This window comes from Carlito syrichta, unplaced genomic scaffold, assembly GCF_000164805.1.
Source record: "Carlito syrichta isolate Samal-C Ts95f unplaced genomic scaffold, Tarsius_syrichta-2.0.1 Scaffold316209, whole genome shotgun sequence".
Taxonomy (NCBI): domain Eukaryota; kingdom Metazoa; phylum Chordata; class Mammalia; order Primates; family Tarsiidae; genus Carlito; species Carlito syrichta.
In genome coordinates, this window is record NW_007260305.1 from 123,923 (window position 1) to 133,239 (window position 9,317).

Here is a 9,317-nt window from a genome sequence, read left to right on the forward strand (position 1 = left end):
AGGTCCCACGACTTTTTCAGTTCACTGGGCTTCTTTTTTTTTTTTTTGAGTTGGAGTCTCATTCCGTCATCCAGACTGGAGTGCAGTGGCACATTCCCAGCCACCGCAGCCTCGACCTGCTCGGCTCCTGCAATCTTTCCGCCTCAGCCTTCTAAGTAGCCAGAACTACAGGCACATGCCACCACGCCCGGCTAGTTTTTGATTTATTGTAGAAACGAGGTCTCACGGAGTTGCCCAGGTGGGTCTCGAACCCGCGGGCTCAGGCAACACTGGGTTTCTTATGACCGCATTTATGATTCCTTCCCCATCCTGACCACCCCAAATGAATCTTGAGTCCTGACATCCCAGGGGCCGTGATCCAGTCCCTTGCCCGGATGCCCCCCGCCCAACCCCAGGGACTTTAGCTTCTAGGCCACAATCACAGAGGGTGAGGAAGAAATGCTGACCAAGAAATATGGGCAGTCCTTGCCCACTGAGGCATCAGGGTGCTGGTGGTCTCCTACGGCCCTGGAACTGACTGTGCTCCTGGGCCCTGCATGCTGCCCTCTGCCCGGGCCCTCCTTGCCACATGACAGTGCCAGGCAAGGCGTCGGACAAGGCAGAGGCTGAACCGAGAGCCACCCCACCTTATTCCTGTGGCTCCATCCCCCTATCCACACCCAAGAGGTGAGATCCTGGGGCAGTTGGCATCTGACGACCTGGCATCGACTCATGCCAACAGCTTGGAAGCTGCAGTAATTAGAAGGGGGAGGGGAGAAGGAGAGGAAGGCAGGCTCCAGAGAGAAACCTTCTCCTCTTGCCCGCCGCGGGCAAACTACTTCAAACGAATTCGTTTCACTCTTGTGAAACTGACAACAATTTCCTTTTCTGTCATAAAACAAATTATTGCTCATCAGGAGTGCTGGGCCAGGCACTCTCCCGAGGGTGTGCTCCAGCTCCTGCGCGGGGCCCAGGGTGGGCAGGAGGACGGGGAGCATCAGGGGAGGGGACCCCGGACACGGAGGGGATTCCCCAGGAGCCACCCTGAGGGGGGATAGGAAGAGAAGGTGTGGAGAGACTTGTGTTCTTCTCAGGGGTGAAACCATGTTCTGCCCCCTTGTCAGACTCCCCCATGACCAGGGAAAGGGTCCAGGAAGGTACCGCTGGCCCTGACCACCAGTCCTGAAAGGGACTCTGGGAGGGTCATCTCATCCATCCTCCTGCCTTAGAGGCAGCCTGGAAGAGGCGCCACCTCTTCCCTCGGGCACCTGTTCCTGGCATGGAAGGGTGGGGACAAGAAAGGGAACCCCAGAGAAGTTGAAGGGCTTGCCAAGGATCACTCAGCTTGTTCATTAATGGCAGATCCAGGATTAGAAGCCAGGGGACTGCCTGGGGACCTTTATGACTCTAGGCTGTTCCAGTGAGCTGATAGCATCCAAATACTGCTGCTCGGCAGTCAGGGGTCAGAGAAGAGGAACCGGGTGGAGCAGATGAGGTCCCTCCATCTTCAGCTGTTGGGACCCCATGCTGGTCCCCACTACACCCTTGTCAGGGGGACTGTCACCTCTCCTGGCCTTCACTGTGGCAAACTCTTCCAGGGAACCTCCCTTCAGACCCTCCAGAGGAACCATCAGGAATTCCACTTGTCCCACGAGCCCACTCCATCCAACTTTCATAGCGCTTCTCTCTTCTTCTCCACCTGGACCCAGGGCCAGAGTTCTGGGGAGCTACATGTCTTCTTCTTCTTTTTTTTTTTTTTTCCTGAGTTGAAGTCTCAGTCTGTCACCCAGGCTGGAGTGCAGTGGCACACTCACGGCCACCGCAGCCTTGACCTGCTGTGCTCCGGCGATCCTTCTGCCTCAACCTTCAGAGTAGCTGGAACTATAGGTGCGTGCCACCACACCTGGCTAATGTTTTCATTTATTGTAGAGATGAGTCTCGCCATGTTGCCCAGGCTGTTCTCGAACCCCTGAGCTCAGGCAATCCTCTCACCTTGGCCTCCCAAAGTGCTGGTATTACAGGCTTGAGCCACTGCGCCCGGCCCACATGTCTTCTTAATGCTCCAACTCTTGCAGGTTCTTTCTCATCATCTCCCATTTGGTCGTTGCCCTCAGCCCTTCCCTCCTTCAAGTCCTGGTCTCATGGACTTTTCTGGGAATTGGGGGAAATATGTCCCTGTCCCCAGGCAGCTTCTCACTGGGGTGGGAGGAGACACAGGTTCCATCCTCAGGGAACTCCGGGCTTACCTGAGCAAGGTTCGACACATACAAATGCCCAGAAGAGAAACAGGAAGACTCCCTGAGGAAGCAAGTCCAGGGAATGGCCTCTGAGAGGGCTTCTTGGAGGAGGAAGGAAAGGAAAAGGTGAAGATGTGTTTGAAGTAGAAAACCCAAGCCGGGCCAGGTGTGGTGGCTCACGCCTATAATCCCAGCACTTTGGAAGGCCGAGGTGAGAGGATTGCCTGAGTCCATAGGTTTGAAACCAAGTTAGGCAACTTGGCGAGACCACATCTCCACAATAAATCAAAAAATTAGCAGGCATGGTGGCACATGCTTGTAGTTCCAGCTACTTGGAAGGCTGAGGCAGAAGGATTGCCTGAGCCCAGCAGGTCGAGGCTGCGGTTGCCATGAGTGTGCCACTGCACTCCAGCTGGGCGACAGAGTGAGACTCAAAAATTCAAAAAAAGAAAGAAAGAAAATCCAAGCCGCAGACTTCTTGGAGACAAGGAGGAACATGGGCCCAGGCAGAGGAGGCATGGTGGTGCCTGAGAAGGGACTGGGAGACAGGACACGGGCCCAAACCTCCACCAGAGATGAGGCAGGAAGCTGGAAGGGCCAAGTTCAACAGCCATTTCCAGTGATGTGGAAATCCAGTTCTAAGCCAGGGTGAATGGGGAAATGATTGGATCGGCCGCAGGACCGGAGCAGCCAGACGTCTGCCATGAACAAAGGCTCAGGGGCAGCGTCTCAGGGCGGATGGGAGCTGGAGAGTCACCTCATCTCCCCTCGCCCCCAGCCACACATATCCCTTTCCCTCCCAGCTCTCTGAACAGCATGCTGGAAAGCATACATCTGCCCAAGCTCCTCACGGGCGACACCCCAAAATTCCTCTCGTGCCCAGTGGAGGCTTGGCAAGGAGGGAGCAGGAGGGGGCAGGAGGGAACGTGACAGCAGCTGCCCTGCTGGGTGGCTGGGAGGGAGACAGGGAGGAGGAGGTGAGCAGAGGGCAGGGCCAGGAGAAGATCTTGTCCGGGCGAAGTCTCCAGCTCATCGGACACGCCACGCTGGGAATCCGAGAATCTGCGGTGGGAATGGGCCGGGCTGGCAGAAACAAAAGATGAAAGCAGCTTGTGAGGCGTCTGGGACATGCACACCCACTGCTGACGTACTTCAGTGGCCGGTGACCTCAGCTGGCCCGTCAGACCCCATTCCACTGTGCTGCCCTGGTGGGGTCCCCTAGCACCCAGCCCTGGACAGGGCCTGAGAACATGAGAGAACCCATTAGGAGACCAGAAGGACTTGCTGTCAGGAGCTTAGGGGAGGACAGAGACAGATAGGGTCAGAGAAGGGGGTATGGGAGGGTGAAGGGGGGTGAGGAGGTTTAGAGGGAAAGTAGGGAAGCCACGATGTCAGCAACCCTGACTTGAAGATTCAAGGTCTCCATGATCAACTGTTCATGTCTTCTAAGAATTCTGACTAGGCCTGGAATGTAGAGGATTTGAGTTAGTCACTAAGAAGAACTTCTTTGCTTTGGGGTAGCAGGACCATTAAGAGGCTCAGTGAAGGACCTCATGACTATCATGGAAAGTCTGGAATCATGCTTCCTGTGCAAAGGCAGACTGCCACTGGTCTACACAGCCAGTGGGGAGGGCTCTGACTCCCCCACCCCCAGCTCCCATGGACCCACGTAGCTTTCTGGGCCTCCCATGGAAACCCATTGCCAGTTTCTCGCATGTTCCCTTGGACCAGGAGAGAAGTAGGGGCTGTGGCTAGGGTGGTGGCTGCCTCCAGCTGACTCCACTCTGGGGAGGGAGGTGGGCTCTTACTGGTTTTTCTCTCTTCGTTTTGAGGCAAGAGGCCTGGGAAGAAAGACCTCCCTCTGTTTGGGGACCTCAACTGATCTGCCAAAGACCTCACCACCACTGAAGGCCCTAGGCTGATCCTCAGGCACAGCCACTTGTATGTATCTCCCCAGCTGTCCCTCACACGCCCAGACACAGAGGGGTATAGCTCTGCTAAAACATGATGACACATGCAGCCACACACATATAGATCCTCCACCGTCAAGCACACACACACACACACACCCTCCTAGGCCATCACACACACATGCGCACGCACACGCACCCTTCTAGGTCATCACAAATCCACACATGCACATGCACACACATGCACACACATACACACCCTCTTAGGCCATCACACACACATGTGCACACACACACACCCTTCTGGGTCATCACACACACCCATACACACACCCACAACATGCACATGAACACACATAAATGCACACACACACCCTCCTAGGTCATCACACACATATGCACACACATATGCACACACATGCGCACACTCTCCTAGGTCATCAAACACACACATGCACAACACATACACACACACACGCCCCCTCCTAGGTCATCACACACATACACACGTGTGCACACACACCCTCTTAGGTCATCATACATGCACACACATGCATGCACACATACCCTCCTAGGTAACCACACACATGTACACGCCCACACTTGCACACACACACCCTCCTAGGTCATCTCTCATACACATACAAGCACACACATATTCACACATACACACATACCCTCCTAGCTTGGTCATCACACACATGCACACACACACACACACACACACACACACACACGCACACCCTCCTAGGTCATCTCACACACACACATGGTCATACACCCACACCTCCTAAGTGATCACACACACATGCACACACATACACACACATACACACACTCTCCTAGGTCATCACTGGCTGAGAGTCTCATCCAGACCCCATCACTGTGGCCACACTGGGGTCCTCACTGGCACAGCAACCATTCCCACAGGCACACCCCCAGCTTCGACAGAGCCTCACCACACCCAGGATCCTCGCACACTCCTGGGATCCCCTTCACACATGTACTCCTCACACACTCCCCACTCCCACATGGCAGTATGCACAGTGAGCACCTACTATGATGTTCAAGTGCAAAGACAGATCGACATGGAGCACGCATGTTTGCGAAGTGATGAAGACTCATGTCACGAAGCAGCACATGAAAGAGGATTGGCCATCAAGCACGATAGGGACGACCCCATCCTGGAGGCCTGAAGAGCCTCCCCACATCCACACACTCAGAGCTGCCCGAATCAGCTGGAGTGCTCATGGCTGCCACCATGAGCCTCCATCAGAGACGGAACTTTGAAGCCCTCACCTACTCCCTCGTCCATCTCACAACCTCCCAACACCAGCCAGACCCTCCCATCCCTGACCCCTATGCACACACGCACAGGCCATCTTCCTGTCTCTGTTCTCACTCACCCTCCCTCCCAGGAGCCAGGGCCACTTGTCCCTAGAGGAGCCATAATTGGCAGGTGCTGAGGCCGCCACCGGAGCTTTGGAACAGGCAGAGGGGAGGGAGGGGAAGGGTTCCTGAGGCAGGGGGCTTGGGAGCCGGACGGGGGAAGAGGGCGGGGGCTGGCTCCAGTGCCCTCTCCTCCGCTCTGCAGGTGTAATTAGCCCTGGCAGATGAAAGGGCGTCTTTGAAAGCGGGCGAGATCCTTGTCTGTCAGCAGGGCGCTCTGGGTGGCATCGGCAGCTTATCCTGAAACCACACACGGCACCAGAGCCGGGCTGTCTGGGTGCTGCCCGGGAGGCGGGGAAGCAGACCCCAGGGGCTTGAGCCCTGGACTACCCATTCCCCCATATCTCGGCCCTGGGCCCCCGCCTTGGTGAGCAGGAACTTCTCAGAACAGAATCCTCCAGAGCCTGACAGTGCCACTCCCAGTGGGCTGATGCCCATCCCTGGGGCCTGAAGGGACAGGGTACTCCCTCCCTTCCCCTGCCAAGCTGGACAGGAGGCCAAGGACAATGGCCCTAGGCAGTCCTTTCATCCTGAGATCTCAAAGCGCCATCTAATTAACCCCGCCCAGGTCGGGGACTTCCTCTGGAGTCCCTCTGGAGGGGTGTGGTCTGGGACCAGCAGTTCCCAGATCCCAGCTTGGATAGGAGCCCCAAGAGGGCAAGGTCTCCCCGTGCTCATCCTAGGTGGGATCTGGGGAGTCCAGGGGAACAGCAAACTGTGATGCGAACAGTAAACTCTGAAAGAGGTGCTGGTGAGGACCTCAGGGGAGCCTGAGTTTGAGACTCAAAGGGAGGCAGGTAATCCCTGATGCAGCCCACCCCTCCCATCACAGACAGGTTCAAACTCAAGCAAAGGAATCCCATGAACATGTGGACTGAAAGAGATCCATAGAAAGGTATAAACACTGCACATGATTCCACCTATATAAAGGCCCAACATAGGCAGAAAAACCAATTTATACTCTTTGAAGTCAGAGTAGAGATTTGCTGTCCTTGGGCTTAGTAACCTGAAGGGAGTACAGTAGGTGATTTGGGGTAGTGGTAACATTCTGATCCTTGAGCTGCAGGTTGGTTACCCAGGTGTGTTCATTTTGTGAAAAATGCACCCAGTTTTATAGTTACGATTAACTTATACTTTACACTTACAACATCTTTCTACATGTATGTTGTAGTTCAGTAAACATTGACATTAAAATATTTTTACATATCAAGTCAATATTTTGTTGTATGATTCCTCTAAGGGGCTCCCACATGTGTCTCTTCTCATCTGGAAGACCATAGGGCTCACTCCAGAATGAAGTCCTAGTGAGACCAGATTCTTAGAGAATCTCTTAAACTGTATGTGTCGGGTGAGAAGGGGATTATGAAGTTGTGCAGAGCCAGCACATTGGTACAAGACCCTGACCCCATTCCCTCCCCTCCCCTCCTCTCAATACTCACACAGACACACTAATCTAGTCTGTTTTTCAGAAACCCAATGGGTGATTTGATGCCAAGAAGCCAATGAGATGGCCAGATCCTTGCACTCCTCTGCCCCACCCTCTCTATCTGCCCCTGAAATTGATCCCAGTCAGGGTCCTACCCTTTCCTCCCCACCATGGTCAGCTCTGTCCCTTTCGGCTCCCTCTGCGGAACTGGACCTCTGACAGCTGGGGTGGTGAGAAGTCCTTGGAGAAGGTAAGAGAAAAACCAGGAGGTTTCTAACAACTGACCTGTCTGGAGACAGGGAGAGACAAGAGTACCTCACAGGATTCTGGACTTGCTAGGTTTCACTGCAGAGAACCCTGCCACCCAAACAGGCACAATGGAGGTACTGGCTCCAGACACCTGACATCCAGCTGGGAAGAGATTCTAGATGTCTGGGTTTCCTAACTGGCAACCCAGAACCCACAGCCACACCAGATACCGATACCCTGCCTGTTTTGTGTGATTCCAGTAAGATTCATCTCCTCCTGCTCTGAACTCAGTAGATGTTTCAGGGTCTTGGTCTTCACTGGCTAGACGACTTCCATAACCTGGAGTCTGGAGCCTGGAGCTCACCTTCTCTGGTCTTCTGGCAAATTCCAGCCCCCCTGGACTCACCTTCCCTAAAGAGCACCCCTAAAACATGTGGAGAGAGGGGTTTGTTTTTTTGACCCTCCTTCCAGTGGATAGAGTTCATAGCCCTCTCAGGTGTCCCGGGAATATTTGTTTTGTGCACTCTTTGCATGATAAGCACCCAGCAAAATGTCTGGCACACAGTAGAAGCTCCATAAATGTTTATTGGCTGCATGAATGATTCTTATGCTTGGGAAATTGCTCAAGAAGTCCATCCGATATCTCCAGCACTACCATTTACGTTTTCAGTTCTGGCAGAAGAGTGGAGTCATCTACCCACAACAATCATCTTTTTTTTTTTTTTTTTTTTTTTTGAGTTGGAATCTCACTCTGTCACCCAAACTGGAATGCAGAGGCCGGGAGCGGCCACTGCAACCTCGACCTGCTGGACTCCGGCGATCCTTCCACCTCAGCCTTCCAAGTAGCTGGAACTACAGGCATGTGCTACCACGCCCGGCTAGTTTTTGATTTATTGTAGAGATGAGGTCTCGCCAAGTTGCCCAGGCGGGTCTCAAAGCCGCGGGCTCAGGCAATCCACTCGCCTCGGCCTCCCAAAGCGCTGGGATTACAGGCTGAGCCATCATCATTTTTTTTTTTTTTTTGAGTTGGGAGTCTCACTCTGTCACCCAGGCCCTCTCAAGCAATCCTCTTGCCTTGCCCTCCCAAAGTGCTAGAATTACAGGTGTGAGCCACCGCGTCTGGCCCAATCATCATTTATTATGCACCTGCTGTGTGCAAATTGTTATGATATGTGATGGTCTCCTCATAGCTTAAGAGTCTGGGCTCATCCCGGTGCCTCTTATGCTCCCCTCCAACTCCCCCAAGTCCAGGCTTCCGTCAACATAATGGTCAGTTTTCCAAGTTGCCCAAGATCTAATAAGAACAATAGGTTTAGGCCGGGAGCGATGGCTCAAGTCTATAATCCCAGCAGTTTAGGAGGCCGAGGTGAGAGGATTGCTTGAGCTCACGGGTTCAAGACCAGCCTGGGCACTTTGGCAGGACCTCATCTCTACAATTAGCCAAGAAAAATTAGCCACGTGTGATGGTGTGTGCCTGTAGTTCCAGTTACTTGGAAGGCTGAGGGGGAAGGATCACCCGGATCCTGCAGGTAGAAGCTGCGGTGGCCATGAATGTGCCACTGTGCTCCAGCCTGGGCGATAGAATGAGATTCCAACTCAAAAAACAACAACAACAACAAACCAAGAAGTTTGCTTTCTCTGATTATAATTTTGTCAGCCTACTCTATTTCTTTTGTCTCCATGTAAGAGGTGAAAAACATTTCTCTCTTCATGTCTTTGCCTTTCTGGCTCTGTGTTCCCTCAGTGTCCCCAGTGTGTCTTTACTGGAGGAGTCTCTCTCTCTGTCTTTGGAGTTCCTCTCAGGTTCCTTATTGCGGTGCAGCTGTGTCTCAGGCACTATCTTTCTGTCTCCCTTTCCGTCTTTGCAGCAAATAGGCAAACAGGTGGCTGAAAACAGGAAAAGGGAAAAACAGAAGCTAGAGTGAGGTGTTTTCTCCCAGGTATCAGGGTCACAGGTAGCTCCAGCCTGAACTGGGAACGGGTCCCGACAGGTGCAACTCCTGTCCAAATGATGGGAACGCGCAGCGCGTGCCCAGGGCCCGATCCGGCCCCTTTTCGGGGGGGGGG